The 19,206-nt window shown below is 39.3% G+C and overlaps 1 long non-coding RNA gene across 1 annotated transcript; it reads left to right on the top strand.

The window, feature by feature from the left end:
• The first annotated feature begins 13,985 nt into the window (after positions 1 to 13,985).
• On the top strand, positions 13,986 to 18,569 carry LOC138759877 (uncharacterized). The gene is made up of 3 exons (XR_011355187.1): positions 13,986 to 14,069; positions 16,937 to 17,018; positions 18,485 to 18,569. It is a non-coding gene; the product is annotated as an uncharacterized lncRNA (long non-coding RNA).
• Positions 18,570 to 19,206: the final 637 nt, after the last annotated feature.

Below are 19,206 nucleotides of genomic sequence, written 5' to 3'. Positions count from 1 at the left end.
AGTGCCTCTACTTCCTCAGGAGTTTGTGGAGTTTTGGTATGATATTGAAAATCTTGGCAAATTTTGACAGATATGTGGTAGAAAGTGTTGTCCAGCTGCATCATGGTCTGCTATGGGGGCACCAATACCCCTGAGTGTAAAGGCCTGCAAAAGGTAGTGGACACAGGCCAGGACATCGCAGGCAAAACCCTCCCCACTATCAAGAATATCTACAGGAAACGCTGTCTTAGGAGAGCAGCAGCAATTATCAAGGATCCACACCACCCAGCACATGCTCTGTTCTTGCTGCTGCCATCAGGAAAGAGGTATAGGTGCCACCAAGACGTACTCCTAGGTTCAGGAACAGCTGCTACCCCTCCACCATCAGACTCATCAACAAAAAACTCAATCAGGGACTCATTTAAGGACACTTTGTTTTGCACTTTATTGTTTGGTTTTTGTCCTCTTTTTATTGGAGAGTCAGTTGTTTGCATTTCTATATTTGTTTACATGTATACGATGTGTGCAGATTTTTTATTGCACTACCAGTAAGTGGTAATTCTGCCTTGCCCTCAGGAGAAAGAATCTCAGGCTTAAATGTGATGCCATGTATGTACTCTGACAATAAATCTAAAATCTGAAATATGTTGAATTCTGTTGGCACAGTTTTGAAGACTTTTAGGGGCTCATTAATCTCACTTGCTTATTGTACTACAGTATTCCGAAGATCATTCTAATGAAACCTATAGTCAATTAACTTACATTTCAACATATGTTTTTTTTAAAGAATGCTGAGGAAAAGATCTCATTGTAGAATATGCCAGGCTGTCACAGGCTTTAGTCTTTCTATATGTGTTTTAGAAGTAAGCTTTTGCCAGCGTTCTAATGAAATGTTCATGCACAGCAATTTTATTGCTGGGACTCTAATGTGACTGCAGTTGGTTAAAAACCATTCTAATAAAACTCACCTTTAACATTGACATTTCAACTTAATGTCCTCAGTGCTGGCTTTAGATGTCTGATAGAATAGTTTCCACTTGCTTGGATAAGTGTAACAATAACAGCTTTGCTATCATTTCTGTCTAACAGCCTTCCTGCCATCTCGATCTTTACACTTTTACCATTGCCTCGGTCTCAACGTGCTTCCTTTAATTCACTGGAAACAATACATTCTGGTTGCTGTGAATACTATATACCTGAAAATAAACTTTCTGAAATGCAAGGTGTCGTGAGTAAAAGCTCAATGCAAGAGGTCAGGATGTTCTCTCAGTAAAAACAGATGAGTTAGATTTTGACTGCACATTGGTGACAATGAGTAGCTGGCCATTTTACATCTATCCTTTACTTTGTCTCCATGCAAAGATTGAGACATGCTCTGTGATAAAAATCAAGATCTGTCCCTATACATTTGTTGTGGTAAGCTAATACTAATCACTAAAAGGCCAACAATGCCACGTTGGGTGTTTGACGAGAAGAGTGCAGTCATTCCTTCCGGCACTGAGTGATCATATTGACAAATTGAATGATTTTACCCAGGCTTTGGAAGCACCTAAGAGTACATTAGTCGGGTTAAGTATGGTCCTGAGAAAGACTTTGGAAAGTTTTAGAATCTTAAGGTTTCTTAACAAGTACACAATGTTGTTTTTGTTTTAAATTCATCTCTTGGGTTTACTAAGAGTGCCAGCATTTTGAGATATTCAGGAGATTCATTTGGAAAGTGCTTTGTAGACATGCAGATGCATTTTGTGGTAAGAACGTCCACATTACTCTGCCCTTCTTTTCCTCTGTGTAATGGGCCTGCCTTCAGGAGATCCCACCTGTGGCATTTCAGCACTAAACCCCCTCACATTCCAGTACTGCACTGGGGGAAATTTGCACGTGCAGAGTGGCGTCCCTCCGATAAAACGCGAACCAAGGCACTGTCTGCTTCTCAGATAATAGATCTCATGACACTTCATTAAAAATAAATGGAATAACCATCCTTAGAATCTTTTTCACTTTTTCTTTTTTGGTAATAATATTTTTGAAATCTTGTATTTACAGAATTGTAATTTAGAGTACTTTTGCATCTATAATGCAAAATACTGCTGCCAATAAAACAACAAATTTCATGACACGTATTCATGACCACAAACCTGATGCTGATTTTGATGGAGATATTTTGATGGCTGTAAAGTGCATTGGACATTGTGCAATCAGGAATGGAGCTTTTTAATTGTACATTTTATTTTGTCTCAAATCTGTGTACCAACTGTAAAATATCCCGACTGTTAATACAAAAGGGGATGAACATGATCACACTGATGTTACCAGCAAACTTGGTTATACACATTTATTAAAAAATATGGATAACATTATTTGTGAATAATTAAAGAATTGGCAAGAAAACTTGACACTGAAGTTAAACAATGAACAAATAGATTATAAGTTCCAGATGATGAAAATAAAAGATAGAAGAAGAAAAATGTAGACAGAAGATCACTGATTGGGGAAAGGGAGGCGGAGTGATGCAATAGTTAATGCTGCTTCTCTCACCCCTATGGACCTGAATAATGCTTGTATGGAATTTCAACATTCTTCCTGTGACTGCACTCATTTTGTCATATCCCAAACATCCAATCATCTTGAAAATCTGCCCATTACCACTACCAGTCACAAAGATCCTAGATTGTTGGAGTTTTACTCTATCCATGCCAAAGATTGTCAGAAAACTTATCTTGTATCTACCCTGAGTTTCAGAACGTGCCTGAAAAATCACCTGTCACACTACCCGGAGGCTACAACAATTTGCACTATTTCAGAATCTTTCTCAGAGTGAAATTGTCCCAAGGTATTTCAAAAATTATCAGATTGCTAATTAAACAATGCGATATTAGAACAAGCGGCCAAAATCTACATTAATATGTTGGCTTTAAAGGAGCAAAGCAGGCAAGATAGTTGAATGGCTGAGAGGTTTAGGAAAGAGCTTCCAGAACTAAGGACCATTGGTAACTGAGGTACGTGTCAGTGGTGGAGCAATTCAAATCAATGCTGTGTAAAAGGCCAGGATTGGAGGTGCCAGAAAACAAATGCAAAGGAGGGATTTGAAAAGAAGGCTGAGCATTTTGAAGTTGAGGCATTGCTGAACCAGAAGCAGGGACAATGTGTGAGTGACACTTATGCAAGTTGCTAGAGGTGACTGTTCATCTCTTTCAGGCAGGTTGAAAGTTAACGAGAAGATGCCATTAAAATGGACAGCACCTCCCACTTTGGTGCTGGAAGCTCACATATCTTGCAGGTTTTATGCTCAGGAGTTCAAGATCCCCCTTACAACTTTTGAAGGTAATACATGACCTAGTCAGCTCTGCAATGCACACAATGAGATAGATGCAGAATTTATGGCACCTGGATGGAAACTATTACCTGTTTATGCAAAGATTTATTTGTTTTATAGAAGTAAATTAGAATAACTTCGATTCTACAGCTCAGTGCAACATTGATTTGAGCAGCACTTGTAACATTGGATGCTTACCTAGAACATAACAGCACAGCAAAAGGCCATTTAGCCCACATATCTGTGCTGAACACGATGTACAATTTCAACCAAAACATTGCTACTTGCATGGGATAGATGTTCCCTGCACATTCATTGATCTATTCAGAAGTCTCTTAAAAAATGTGACTATTGTAACTCCTTTCACTACTAATCCTGGCAGATCATTTCAGGGACCTACCACTCTCCATGTAAAGAACATGCCCCATGCATCTCCTTTAAACTCACCTCTCCCAAACCTTAAATGTCTATCCTCCAGTATGCTTATTTTTATTTAGCTGCTAGTTTTTGTACCTTTGCCCCAAAGTAGACAAAGGTTGAGCTCTAAAGTCTCCAAGCTACACCTCCTAGGTGTGCATGCTTCAGGTATTAGTCCAACTGTAAATTGCAGCAGATTGTTCAAGGCAACCCCAAACCCACTCTAACTGGAGAATGATCCAGAACTCAGTTCATTTGCTTTCCTCGTCCAGAAATGTTAGGGCAAAATGTCTTGTTCTCAGCTGCCTGAATTTCAAGTAACTAGCTAAAATATTAGAAATAATGCTGCTGGATATGTCTGTGTGTTAGAGCTACAAAGTGACAGATTCAGGAGTGGAATGAAAATGGAGGTTAATGTTAGGGAGTCTGAAGAATTGTGGTTTGGAAACAGATAGGTGCCTTCTACAGCAGAATCCCAGGTTTCAAGATGGGTTTGGAGTGAGGAATGTTTGAGGAAAGGTACAAGGTTGACGGAGCAGCAATCTTTAGATCGCACACTGACTTTCAAGGAAGATGGTAGTTGTAGTTGCCAAATCTTAATTTTGAGGACACAATGTAGCTATTGAAGTAGCAGGCTCTGTAGCCATGGCAGGGTGTGTGAGATGCAAGGAATTTACTTTTAAATTCCATGTCATTGAATTTTATTGGTATAGTCACAAGAAACATCTATCAAATTATTAGATGATGTTCTTTATTCACAAGATGCTTTTTGGAGAATGTAGATACAAGGAATTAGGCTGCAATTTAATCAAGTTTTAACTGTTAAAGTTGCACTTTTAATTAAAATTGTTATATACTTTAATAGCTTAAAGTCTGGAAATTTAGGCTGACTGAAATTTAATACAAGCTGTTAAATGATTCAGTCATATTTCTTCAACTAAGAAGAATTCTTCAGATCTCTCCTTAGTTAAAGGGCCTCTGTCAGTTTGTGCGAGGTCCTTTCTTTTCAAAGCTCCCTGTAATTAAAACTTATAAGTATCTTCATGACGACAGGCCACATTTGGTCTTGTTGCTGGGGTCTTGACAATTCTTTGCAAAGACCAATAAGATTACAATGCATCTCCTTTCTTAGCACTAAACCAATTGAAATCTGTTCACTCTGTGTGAAGGGAGGAAAAGATTCATTAATGGCACTTCATTAGGAAGCTGAAATAGAGTGCAGTGAATGTGACTCTTCTGTCAGAAATGTCGGCCTGTCTATTAGTAAAGGAACAAAGAAAGTTTAGGAAACTAAACTCTGTCTCCACTGCTGAAGATTAGGAAGGGTGATAGGATTAGTGTTTAATGACTAGAGGCAGGAGACAAAGGGAGTTGCTGCAAAGAGGCTTAGATATGGAAGAATTAACACTGTCTATCCCAGCCATATCTTTGATGACTTCTAACATTCTCGTCTTTTTCTTCCGAAATGAAAGTCCAAGGAATAAACTATCTCTCCATGTTTTATTTAAAAATAAAAGGCATTAAACCCTTGCTTATCATTTATGACCTCACCAGCAGCCCTTTGCCTGAATTATCTGACAGGAAGATAAAGCTGAGGAAAGGAACGTTGTGAAGCACTTTTTTTAATTTTAAAAGTGCAAAGGAAGTTGCTGCTTTATGTCTTTTAGAGAATGATAGTATTCCACACTGAGACAGCTTAAAAAAAACTACAGATCATTCATGTGCTCCACTGATGGTGCACTATGATTTGTGACCAGTTTGGCTTTGCCCTGAAAATTGAAAGTGTCCAGGAACAGCCTTTCAGTAATGTGACCCTTCCCCGACAATTTCCATAATGTTCGAAGGAACCTCAAGGCACGCGAAATGGGTTGACATTATTATTTTACCTTTCAGAAAGAAAGAGTGAAATCATGATGTTTACCTTATTAGCAAGCATAAACTGGTAAGAGGATCTGTGAGCCAGTCCAAAAGACAGGCATCCAGATCAATTAACCTTCAGACTTAATGCATGCTTGAGAAACTTGTTTGCTCTTCAGTGGAATAAGTGCAGTAAGTTATTGTACTTATTTCTGGGAGAAATGAAAAGCAAATAAATTGATAGGTTCACATATGTGGAGGCACTTTGAACAGGTTCATTGCATAAAGGCTGAGGTTTCTTTTGGAAAACCTAACAAGGTAGTTACGAAAGCAAGATTCATTTTTACAAATGTAATTAAAAGGCAAAAATTATCAAAGTCAGAAATCCAAGGCAATCTATTTATCTCTTTGTCAGTGGTATATATATTTCAGCCATTGGTTGCTACTTAGTTTGATGCACAGAGTATATCCTACTCTTTCTTGTATAAGTGTGAAAATGGCAGCCCCCTGCTGTAATCCTTTGAGGGGCAATACCATCAGTCAGTGTGAAATTAAATACATTACAGGGTTAGGGATTAAAGTGTTTTATAGGCAGTTGTTCAGCCACATCAAACTTTAGCTTTTTTAAATCCTAACATTTGATCCTGAGACAGGAACCGTGGCTTGAGAAAAGGATTGGCTCATTTTGCATTGCCAGCGGGGCAGAAAAGTCAATGCAGGGGCTTCAGCTCAAAGCACAGCCTTGCTGAAGGGAAAATATGCAGGAGTAATGAGTCCAGTTCTTGGCAAAGTCCACAAGATGTGCTTTTAACAATTGGTATATCACAGGCAGGCAACAGTCAATGTGCAGCGTCGAGTCCTACACCGAGACAGGATGATTTCAATCACCGTATCAAAATGAAACATTCGGGATTATATTTTGCAATACATCATTGCCAATTCTTTGAACTCTCTCTTGTGGAGGCTACTGATCCATTCAGAAAGCAAGAGGGAATTCTATAGTTTTTGACTTTTATTTCTATTTTCAATATTTTAGACTTCTTACGGTCCATGCCAGAAATAATCTATTGATTCAGCATTTCAAATTAAGTTCAGCGTTGCTTTAAGATTAAGCTAACCACTTCCCTCATGTTGCGTCCTGAATGAAGGAGAAGCAGCAGAGATAACCAAGCCTAATTTGTTCAGGTTTTGCGATTGAATTCAATCAAGACCTGAGAAAATGATTGGTAGCCTATCAAATGCTACAGAGGTGGCGGCAATTGTAACTCAAGCTCATCATAGGCGTGATGTGGTCACGCATTTGCTGCTGTTTTTATGATAGGGTCATCTGATAATTTCTAGATTGGTTTATTTATGTGGCAGATGTTGATTCTTAATCTAGCATTTAACATTCATTTGAGTTTTGCTGGATGAAGAAATGTCTTAATGTGTTTGTATATCATTTAGAAGTGTTCTGAGTGCTCAGCAAATACTGAAGTTGCTGCACATTGATTGAACCTCATGCAGTATGACTCTCATTATCCACAATCAGGTTCTCCGAATTCTTAGTTATCCAAAATTTTTTTTTAAAAAACTTTCAGATAAATGAGAATATCCACAACAAATCAGAAATCCTCATTTCTCCAAAATTTTTTTTTAGAGCCGAACTGACCATCGGTCTCCCGGCAATGGCAACAGTGGACCTTGGGCTCCCGGCAGCAGGGACCCTAGGGCTCCTGGCACGAGTGGGGACTCAGTGGGGAGGTGTCAGTAATCGGCGGTGGCTAGGCTTTTTTTTTCGGGTGAAAATTAAACATTATTTTAATGCTTAAAAAAATCTTACCTTGTTGTTTGCTGTTGTTTAAACACTGTTGCAAGTGGATTTGTTGTTGCTACTGGGCTATTTTAAAAAAATGACCAGTTCTCTGAAAAAAATTGTTTATCCAAAATAGGCCTGGTCCCGACCATTTCTGACAATCGGAGTTGTACTGTAAAGACATACATACACCACGAGTGATTTTTAAAATTTTTTTTACAGTTGCCTGTTTAAATTCAGTGCTTAGAAAGGACTGGGAAAGGAAGGGAAAAGCAGAAAATTAGGTGCTAGCTTTTATGAACCATAATGTACATGCCTGTTGCTTGATTAACTCAAGCCATATTTGGGGAGAAATTAAAAGGCAGGGTCAAGAGGTGGAAAACCCAAAACTGAAGCAAATAGTCAGTTAAGACATAACATGAAGCAAGAGTAGAGAAAACTTAGTAAAACCTGGACATAGATAGGCAGGACTCAGTTCAAGAATGAAGGTTTAGCTGTTCACAAATACAAAGCCTGATAATAGTTTTCAAGTAATATGTATTTGTATAACGAATATAAGTTACACAAGTACAGGAGGGACTGTAGATGCTGGAATCCAGTGCAAAACACAAAATCTGCACTAGGAAATCGGTAGGTTGAGCAGGATCAGTGGGACAAAATTTTGGGGCCAGAACCCTTCCTTAAGACTGTTGTGATGAAGGGCTCCGGGCTGAAATGTTGACCATTTTTTTGTCTCAATGCTGCTTGGCCCACGGAATTCCTTCAGCAGGTTATGTTTGATTTGTAAAATGATGTGTTGAGCAACTCATCTAGAAAGACTCAGTCATCCAATTATGCACCACAGCAATGATCACGAGGAATTTTATGAAATTAACATGGAAATGCTTAGAAGACCCTTTCATTAAAAAAACAACAACAACATTTTATTTGCTTTTGTCCCATGTGTTTAGTCCATGAGTGGTCTCAAAACCATGCAGCTGTGACAATTATTGCTTGGTGGTTGACATTTTTCTCCAGCAAGTGAATAATCTGTTTTGGTCTGACCAAATTAGATATCCAATTTCCTGCATGCCATTCACATAAATAATTTGGTGGGTAACATTCTCACTGGGAAAATGAAAAACATAATTGTCTAGTTTGGAAAAATGAAAAGCATGATTGTCTAATTAAGGAAGGAAATAATTAAAATAAGCAACGAATCTATGTCCATCAACACTCAATCGATGGGAATAACATTTAGTGAACTTTCAGTGGAACACCTGCCTTGAGTGCTAAATATTGAAAGAATGAGAGGCATCAGAAAGAGATGAATCAATAGATTTTCTGAGCTGATGACATTGCCCCAAGTTGAGAGTTTAAAGCCTGTTGATGGCTCTCTCTTTGTAATTGTCTTTGCAAACAACAATACTAAAGAGCTTGCAGACACTGCACTGGTGTCAAGCTTGGGATTTTACTGCTTAAGAGAGTAGGAAGTCAGAGATCTAGAAGAATTGCCAAGATAGAGGAGTGATGGTGGTAAATAGTGGACTCACATGGATGTCAAGAGACACTGGATATTCAGCCATTTGTCCTTAAGAAGCAAACAGAATACAGGAAGAGTTAGGATTTAAAATTAGTAGAAGGAGGCAGTAGGAGATTTCAAAATAAGGGTCCTCGCTTTAGAATTAGGGCATTAATTGAGAGCCAACATAGCAGTGGACGAGCGAATGAAGAGACTTAATGTGAGCTTTGAATCATTTCAATTTACCAGGTGTAGAATGTTGGACAATTGGCATGTAAAATACTTCTTTTGAAATATCAACAATTGAATTCATTATCCAGAGAGAAAACCACTAATCTTATTTGAATATCTTAAGTGGGTTTACCCCATTCGAATTTTTTTTTGAGAAATATGGGGAGACATGGGGAGGACATACAGTTCTTTACAGACAGTGTGGGATTCAAACCCTGGTCCTGATCACTGGTGTTGTAACAGCGCTGTGCTAACTGCTACGCTAACCATGTAAAGGCTTGTATTGCAAAATAAAATCCATTTTCATCAGGCAGCACAGTTGATGTAGTGGTTAGAGCAATGTCTTTACAGTGCCAGCGATTGGGACCAAGGTTCGAATCCCTTGCTGTCTGTAAGGAGTTGGTATGTTCTCCGTGAATTTTCCTTGGGGGTTCTGGTTTCCTCCCACCATTTGAAACATACCATGGATGTAGGTTAATTGGGTGTAAATTGGGGGGTACAGATTAATGGGCCAAAATGGCCTGTTAACATGCTGTATGTCTAAATTAAAAAAATTAAATCTCTTTTCAGATGCTGGCTTGCTGCTGTCTACCTCTCAGACTTTTGCAAACCTAATTTCCACCCTCCTCCAACCTAGCCAGTCACCTTCCACAGACACCCTCCTCCACTTGGCAGAACTTGTTCTCTCTCTTAATAACTTCTCAACTTCTCACTTGACTTATCCAAATCAAAGGAGTAGCCATGGGTACCCGTGTGGGTCCCAGCTATGCCTGCCTGTTTATGGGCTTTGTGGAGCACGCTGCGTCTACATAGGCAAGGCCCCTCAACCCTTCCTCCATTATATTGATGACTACATCGGGGCTGCCTCATGCACACATGATGAGCTCGTCAACTTCATTCAATTTACTGTCAACTTCCTCCCCAGTCTCAAATTCACCTGGTTCATTCCAGCAACACTTTCTTCATCCTTGATCCCTCGTCTCCATCTCGGGAGAAAAGCTTTCCACTGGCATATTTTATAAAACCCACCAACTCCCATAACTACTTCTTCATACCCAGTCCCCTGCAAGGATTCTATTCCCTTCTCCATTTCTGGAACATCTATTCCCAGATCATCTGAAATGTTTGCTGCCTTCTACAAACATGGCTTCCCCTCCACTGCCATCAACTCAGCCCTTACCTGCATCTCCTCCATTTCATGCTCATCTGACCTATCCGCTCTGTCATTACCTACCACCCTACCAGCCTCCACAGCCAATAAATTATGCTACGGAATTTTCACCACCTACAATAGGATATCACTGCCAGACACATCTTCCCCTCTCCTCCCCTCTCTGCCTTCTGTAGGGACTGCTCCCTCGGTAACTCCCTCATCCATTTACCCCTCCCCACCAACCTCTCCCTCTCCATTCACAGAACCATCCTTCCTCCCCTTGTTTGCTGGTTTGCCCGCCCTCCCTTATCCACCTATCACCTCCTGCCTTTGGGACCGTGCTCCTCCGCTTGTCCTTCTCCCCTACCATTTTGTTTGGGCAACTGTCAACGTTTGTCCATACCTTGATGAAGGGCTCAAGCTCGAAAACCTGTTTATGTATCTTTATCTTTGCTCTATAAAGTACACGGTTTGACCAGCTGAGTTTCACGAGCACTATGTTTTCACTTCAACCACGGTGCCTGCAGACTTCTGTGCTTCTTTTTTTTTCCCCATTTTTTCTGTTATTTATTTCATTCTTAAATTTTAATTTTCAAAATACCAGATTAGAATTGCAGATAGACACCACTGTCTGACAAAGTAAGTGAAACTGTGTTGTAAAATTTACAATAAAAAATATGATAAAATATACCATGTAATCACTGAATACCTAGGCCTCACACTTAAAGCTAGTATTTCCTTTTCTATCAGTCAGGTCATTAATTCCAATTCTTGCTATGGTTTTGTTATAAAGAAGTAGGTTTTCAAGGTACCGGGCACACACATGTTGCAAACAGGAATTTTGTGAGGGGATAACTTACTGTCAGGCTATTAATATTCAAGTCCACTACACCTTAAGCCAAGAAGGGTGGCTGAATTTATCATTTCACATCAGCCACTGTGAAAATCATAACTTACTAAGAACACATCTTCCAGCTGTTATCAGAAATTCACTGTAAACAGCATTCCTTTGATGTTCCAATATATGCTCTTCATTGGAGGTACCCATCTTGGGCCAGCAACAATATTATTCCCGGATCAATGGCTGAACTATATCAATGAATGCTTATAGGGTAGATATAGAATCCCTGTAGTGTGAGTCATTACTCGGTTGAACAAAGTTCAGGATCAAGTCTCTGTACCACCAGAAGCAAGGAGGGAGTGTTACATGGGTAGAAGGGTAATTCTACTGATGATGAGTTTATTGTCATACACATTGTACAATGTACATATGCACCAAAATTCTTTCTTGCTACAGACACACTATAATAATAAACTAACTGAATTAAATTAAAGGACTCAATAAATACATCAGATAGAGATAAATATTCACAGATACAGAATGCTAGTGCAAAAAAAAAGTGACTTTGCAATACTGTCAACAGACCTTTTGTGATGTCTGATAGCTGTAGGAAAGAAACTGTTCTTGAACCTTGGAGATGCTAGAGTCCAAACTCGAAAGTTGCAGTAAGATGGCCAAAGTGATGGGGGAACTATATGATCTTATCTGCCTTCTTAAGTCATCAATGGATGGGAGTGTCAGAAGATAGAACTAGCTATGTTCACTACCTTCTGCAGCCTTCTGTGCTCCTGAGCAGTCAAGTTACCAAACTAGGCGGTGATGCAGCCAGCCAGTGTACTTTTCACTGTGCACCTATAGAGTGTCCGATGATATGCCAGATCTCCTCAGACCCCTTGGAAAGTCATGGTTGCCTTAATGCGATAGCTCCAGGAGAGGCCTTCAAGTTACTGGGAGTCTATGTTTCTGAAGGTATTAACCCCCTCCACTTCCTTCCCATCAATGAAGACAGGTGTATGGAACCTCACCCTCTCCTTCCTAAAATCAACAATCAGCTCCTTGGTCTTGGTGAGGTTGCAAGCAAGATTACTGTTCTGGCACCATTCAGTCAGGTTCCCAATCTCCACCATGTATCCTTACTCATCATTTCCAGTTATTTGGCCAACAATGGTAAATACTGTTTGTCATTTACATTAATGATTTGGACAATGGAGTGGTAAATTGGTTAGTAAATATGCAGATGATAAAAAAAATAGGGGGAGTTGTGGATAGTGAAGATGGTTTTCGGAGACCACAGAAGGATTTGGACTGCTTAGAAGAGTGGACTGAAAGATGGCAGATGGAGTTTAATGTTAGATAAGTGTGAAGTGCTTCATTTCGGGAAGAAAAATCATAACAGGACATATGCAGTGAAGGGGAGGGCACTGAGGAATACAGAGGAACAGAGAGATCTTGGAATAATGGTTCATCATTCTTTGAAAGTGGTTTTTCATGCGGATAGAGTGGTAAAGAAGGCTTTTATAAATCAAAACATAGAATATAGGACCTGGGAAGTGATGTTGAGACTGTCCATGGCATTGGTGAGGCCAAATTTGGAATACTGTGTGGAGTTCTGGTCCCCAAATTATAAGAAGGATATCAATAAGGTAGAGAGGGTGCAGAGATTTACTAAAATGTTGCCTGGATTGCAGTATCTAGAATACAGGTTCACGATCCTTTATCTGGACATCTAAAATCCAGAAAGCTCCAAAATCTGGCAAATGGGGACCGGCAGTCGGGGGAGGCAGCCAAGGGACCGGCAGTCAGGGAAGATGTCCGAGCGGCCGAAGGACCAGAGATTGGGGGAGGCAGCCAAGGGTCCATGGTTGGGGGAGGTGGCCGGGCGACCAGAAGGAGGTGGGAGTGAATACGGCAGCACAATTTGGGTGGGGTTTCCGAAATCCAGAAAATTCCAAAATTCAGAACACACTGTCTCCCAAGGGTTCTGGATAAAGGATCATGAAAGAAAGACTGAGTAGACTGGGTCTTTATTTATTGAAGTGTAGATGGTTGAGGGGGAATTTGATAGAGATATTTAAAATCATGAGGGGCATAGATAGAGTAGATGTGAATAGGCTCTTCCCCTTGAGGGTAGGTGAGATTGGAATGAGGGGCCATGAGTTAAGGGTTAGGGGGCAAAAGTTTAGAAGTAATATGAGAGGGAGCTTCTTCATTCAGAGAGTGGTGGCTCAATGGAATGACCTTCCAGAAGAGGTGATTGCAGCAGGGTCAATTTGTCATTTAAGAGAAGGTTGGATAAGTGCATGGATGTGAGGGGATTGGAAGGTCGGTGGGACTAGAGGAGATCACTTAAATTGATGCAGACTAGAGGGGCTGAGATGCCCTGTTTCTGTACTGTAATTGTTATATGGTTACATCAGTGAATTTGTAGATTGTATTGGAGCCAAACTTGGCTGTACCATCATGGGTGTACAGGAAATCGAGCAGGGAACTATGCATGCAGCCTTGAATGCCCGTGTTGATGGTCAGCATGGAGAAGGTGAATTTGCCAACTGGCATTGATTGGGATCTATCAATGGTAAAGTCAAAGATTCAGTTGCAGAGGGAGGAGCAGAATCCCCAATCTTTTATCCTAGTCATGAGTTTTGCTGGTCATGAGGCACAGTCAAGGAACAACAGCCTGACAAGGATATTTCTGCGGTCTAGGTGATCTAATACAGAGTGGAGCGCCAGCGAGATGGCACCTGTCGTTGATCTATTGTGACATAGGCAAACTAATAATGTTGAGAGGAAGTGCATTCCTTTGGAATTGCGGCACTGTTGGAGGGTAGCACTGAAAGTTCTGAGGGAGTGCTATTCAGTCAGAGCAACCACAGTGAGGTAATGTCACATAGTTCAGAGGGACTCTTGAAGTAACAGCGATGAAGGAAAGTTGAACAGACAGAGAGGAAAGGAATACTGAACTGTTGGAGGTGCTCCAGCTTGGTGGGTTAACATTAAATATCAGCAGATCTCTCGCAGGAAATTTTTTACCAGAAAAATGAGGCAGAAGGAACTGAATTTATTTTGATTGCTGAAAAGTTGATGAAGGACAATATTCATAGCTTGGCATAGATAGCACAGATTTAAGTGAATAGCTTTACAGAGGGTAGGGAAAGTTTATAGGACAGGAATAAAAATTAAAAATCTTTGAAATTGAAAGTAAGAAATTATATACCACAAGATACTTGATATTTATATGCAAGTCCCACCCATATTACATTCAGGAACAGTCTTGAAATTTGTGTGCGTTTAACTGTTGCCTGCCTGGATCTTGTCTGATGAGGTTGGAACAAGCCATCATATAAAATACTTGCTACTTCATAATGTATGAGATGAATAACTGTTAACCCTTTGAGCGCTTGTTGGTTTACATGGCAAAATATGTCCACTGTTTATCAGTGAAAATTTGAAAAAAAAGTAAATTGTTTGTAAGCCTCCCACCAAATTTGATCACTGTGAATTAAATGGCATCTAAAATTACCCAGCAATTTAGGATTGCTTAATTAAACAGTGTCATCCTATTATGTGATCCTTCTGTTTAATATATCTGCAACACTTAACATTAGAATAATGCATGCTAAATTCCAGCATCATTTTGTTGAAAGGAAAAATATATCAGCTATGATTTCAATGGGGGAAACAGACTCAATTGGTTGAATGGCCTCAATCTACTCCCATCTTTTGTGGTCCGACGGTTTAGAGAGGTTGCAGTTTATGTCATGCAGGAGTTGGTTTCATGTGGATTGGTGGGTTGAAAAGATCCTTGTGCATGGATGGCCTGCAGGTGGCGTAAGTCACTCCAATGAGAGTGAAAAATCCCAGAAGGGATATGTGGATGTACTGTGTATTGTCGGACACCTGCGGGCATGCCCAAGCAACACATGGCCACCACATATGGACAGCGTCTGACAATCACAAACTCTCGATCCACTTGGATGGTGCAGGTGTACAAAAACATAGTTCAATGCAAAGTAATTTGAGAACAGGTAGTTTTGTTTTTGTGAGGCAAGATCCCACAAATAATGTGCTTGAGTGATGAAAGTTGAATTATGCCTTGTTGTTCTGGGAATATTGTTATTATTTCAACAACAACAACTTGCATTAAGGTGGCTTAATTGAATGTGATAAAATATCACAAAGTTTGAAGCTGAGCCCCAATGATATTAGTACAAGCAATCATAGGTTTGGACAAAAGGCCTGGTGTCATGAGGCTGTAAGAGATAAAATGGAGAGAGGATGAGAGAATAAAGTCCAGAACTTGGGTCCTTGACATTAGAAGTCAGTGTCTCCACAAGGAAGTGATTAAAATAGGAGAGGAATGTAATGATCTTGGAGGTATAAAGGGCTGGAGGAGCTTACAGAGGTGGCAGGCCACAGGAAAAAAGGATGAAAACCTGAAAGCTGGTGGCATTGGATCAACCATGCCAAGTTAAGAAGACATCAACTTTGTTTAAACCCTTTTGGATTGAGTAAGATGAAGCTTGTCAAGGCAGACATCAAATGTAACTTTACCTGTTCCTTGAGTAGCCTTCAGTAGGAGCAGGAATGCTTCCTAGGAACCATGAATAAGGAGATCAGCCAAAGATGCAACCTCTCCTCTCAACTTTGGGGACTGTACAGGATAATTTGATGCATTGTCCCATGGACTAACCTGGTTAGTGTCTATCCTCAGGGCAATCTGCCTCAAGATGGAACTGCCAACATGTAAGTGAGGCCCATGCATTAAAATACAGAGTTCCTTCATTGAAATGGAAGTTAATATTTCAGTCTACCATCATGTGCCCATTAAATGATACCTTAATATCAATTTTTATTCTCCCCACATTTCCAATCACTCATCCCCACATTCTACAACTTAGGACCTTACACTGACCCATTAATCTACTAACTTGCATAATGTCACTTTTTTTTGCACTAACTGCAAAATTGAATAATTATTTAACTATCCTTTTATATTTGTTATTTCTAGTTGTTGAAAGGCTGTTGTTCAGCATTCAACACCATTATTCCCTCTAAACTCATCAGGATCTCCCAGTGGCCAACCATGTAAATTGCATGCACCATTGGCACACTAACTTTCCATGGCCTCATGCACTGCCAAACTGAGGCCACCCGCAAATTGGAGGAACAATAGCAATATTTGTCTTGACACTCTCGAACCAGAAGGCATTAACATTGACTTCTCCAGTTTCCGTTAATCACCTCTTTCTGGTCTCTTTCTTTTCCTATCCCTCTGTCTTCTTTCCTTCCTTCTATCTCTGCCCTCTCCCCTATAATTCTTCCCTCCTACCTGTGTCCATTTGGCCTCTTAGCTGTTAGCCTCTGCTCCTCCATCTGAATTTTCAGCTTCCTTTTCCTCCCCTCTCCTCCGACACCCATCCCCCACCTTTCTTTTTTTGGAATATTTCATTAATAGTTTCTAAAGTTAAACATGATAAACAAAATAAAATTATATAGTAACCATCAAAGATTCCTTTTAGTTAATTAATCACATGTTACATGTTTGACTATAATCATACACCCCCTCCCCCAAAAGAAAAAGAACAAAAAAGGGAAAACTAGATTAGAAAAAGTGAAAAATTAAATAAGAGAGTAAGGAATGAAGAAAAGAATAGAAATAAAAGAGAACATTTAGTCAGGATCTCACTACCTACCCATAGGCTTAAATATTTAACTTTACCAGATCTATGAGAGAAGTGCGGACGAAGGGTTTAGAGTGGGGGGGGGGGCAGTGTAGCTAAAGAGATGCATCTATATGCTACAGATATGGTTATCTGATATTTAAAAATTTGTCATATTTTGTTCCTCAGATTATGTGATTTTCTCAAGGAGAACACAAGTATACATTTCACATTCCAGTGTCTCATTCCTAGATGGGAATCACACTTCAAGGTAACTGCCCTACATCCCCTGGCCACTTCCAATGCGATCTTTACAAATTCTGTTTGGAATCTGGACAGCCTTATTGTAGATCTTATGTCCGCAATATTTCCCAGTAAGAACAATTCTGAGTTTTGTGGAAATTGAATTCGCAATCTACCCAGAAGGGTCTCACTTTGGGGCATGACCAGGTTGAATGTAGAAAAGCTCTCATCTCCAAGCTGCACCTAAAATATTGATCTGATATTTCGGATTTTAATGTATTTATTTTTTTGCTGCACAAGATACATTTATTGCATTTGTCATACTGTCTCAACATAAATCGGATTGGCTGGATTTATGGAGCTCTTGTTTAGGGTTTTCTGCTTGAAGTAAGAAATAGGTTGCTGAAATAAATTTCTTAATGCTCCCCTTTCGAATCAGAGTCTCCATGTGTCTGCATTTTGGAAAGGCCATTAGTGGACTTAATTTGTCCCTTAAATAGATCCTAATTGAAGATAGCAGAGAAAATAATTATTTAACAAATTATATTTAATTTTTAACTGGTCAAATGACATAAAATGCCATGGCTCATAACAATCCTTGATACACAAGATCCCATTCTGAGACCAAGCATTCAGGATCTTATTATGATGGTATTAACCTATTTTGAGCTAGGAGCGTTTTTGGTGATAGCCCCACCTTAAATCCATTCTGATGATTTATTTTATATCAAACGGTAATTACATTTTAATAGGGGGCATTTTTTACTCCAGATATCAATTTAATATCCCATTTATATATAAAATCCCCAACTATTGTCTCCCCTACCTTATGTAATTCAATTTTTGCCCAGGAAAGTTTATCTCTTCCTCAAAGAGACAGAAGATAAACTTCATTTGGGCTACCCAACAATATTTTTTAAATTCTAGGAGCCGTAATCCGTCCAGAGCATAATCCTGTGTTAATTTTTCAATGGAAACTCTAGTCACCTTGCCATTCCAAAGAAACTTTCTGACATATTTATTTAAATCTTGAAATAACCCCTGTGCCAATAATATAGAGAAAGTGTGAAAAAAAAGTATTGAAATCTTGGCATCACTTTTTATACAGTTATCTCTGCCTACTATTGTTTAGATCTTCTTCAATTTTCTGAAGGGGAGATCATTTAATTAATACAAATTCCATAAATTATTATCTATTCTAACCCCTAGATATTTTATCCCATTTTGTGACCACTTAAATTGAGTATTTATTTGATATTCATTGAATCCCCTTCTGTAAGTGGCATAATTTCACTTTTTTCCCATTTTATCTTATATCCTGAGATCTTCCCATAATCATCCAGTTTAGAATGCAGTATTACTACTGAAATTATTGGGTCTGTCAGATATATCAATACATCATCTACAAATAGATTAATCTTATGTTCTTTCTGGTTTACCCTGTATCCTTAATGACTGGATCTTGGTGAATATCTTCCGCCATTGGTGCTATAGCCAAAATGAAGAGAATTGGAGATAATGGACATCCCTACCTACTAGAACTGGTTAATGGGAATGCTGAGGAAATTCATCCATTAGTTACAACCCTGGCTTTGGGCTCATAATATAAAGCCCTGATCCAATTTATAAAAGTTTACCCTAATCCAAATCTTTCCAGCCTGTTTTTTTCTTATTCCTAACAAAAAGACTCAGGTTACCCTTTCTTTCTTTTTTTTTTTCGAATACTTTATTTTCATTTTGTGGACAGCATGCATCAAGAAACAACCATTACTTTAAATACAAAAATTGAAAGAAAAAAAAGATCAATTATACAAGTTGTCCATATCTTTAAACAGTCCCATCTCCCCTCTCCTAAACAAAGCCCCAAAGAAGAGAAAAGAACAAAAGAAAAGATAGATATGAAAAAAGAAATCAGAAAAACAAGAAAGAAAAGAAGGAAGGAACTGTCAGGATCTGGTTTCAAGTTCGTGGGATCTAATTTTTTTTTAAACCTAGATCTCTAGTAGCGGAAAGAACCAGGACATAGAACTCAGGAACAGAATGAGTGTCCCTAAATATTCAACCCTGCATTCTGCAAGTAAGGCTGCCATACCTGCAAAAACATGTGATATTTCTTCCTTAAATTGTAAGTAATTTTCTCCAGGGGGACACATCAAGAGGGGAATCGGACTTCCAGGTAACTGCAATGCATTTCCTGGCCACTGCCAATGCAATTT

The sequence above is a fragment of the Narcine bancroftii genome, chromosome 4 (genome assembly GCF_036971445.1).
Source record: "Narcine bancroftii isolate sNarBan1 chromosome 4, sNarBan1.hap1, whole genome shotgun sequence".
Lineage (NCBI taxonomy): Eukaryota > Metazoa > Chordata > Chondrichthyes > Torpediniformes > Narcinidae > Narcine > Narcine bancroftii.
This window is presented reverse-complemented; position numbering and strand designations above follow the sequence as displayed.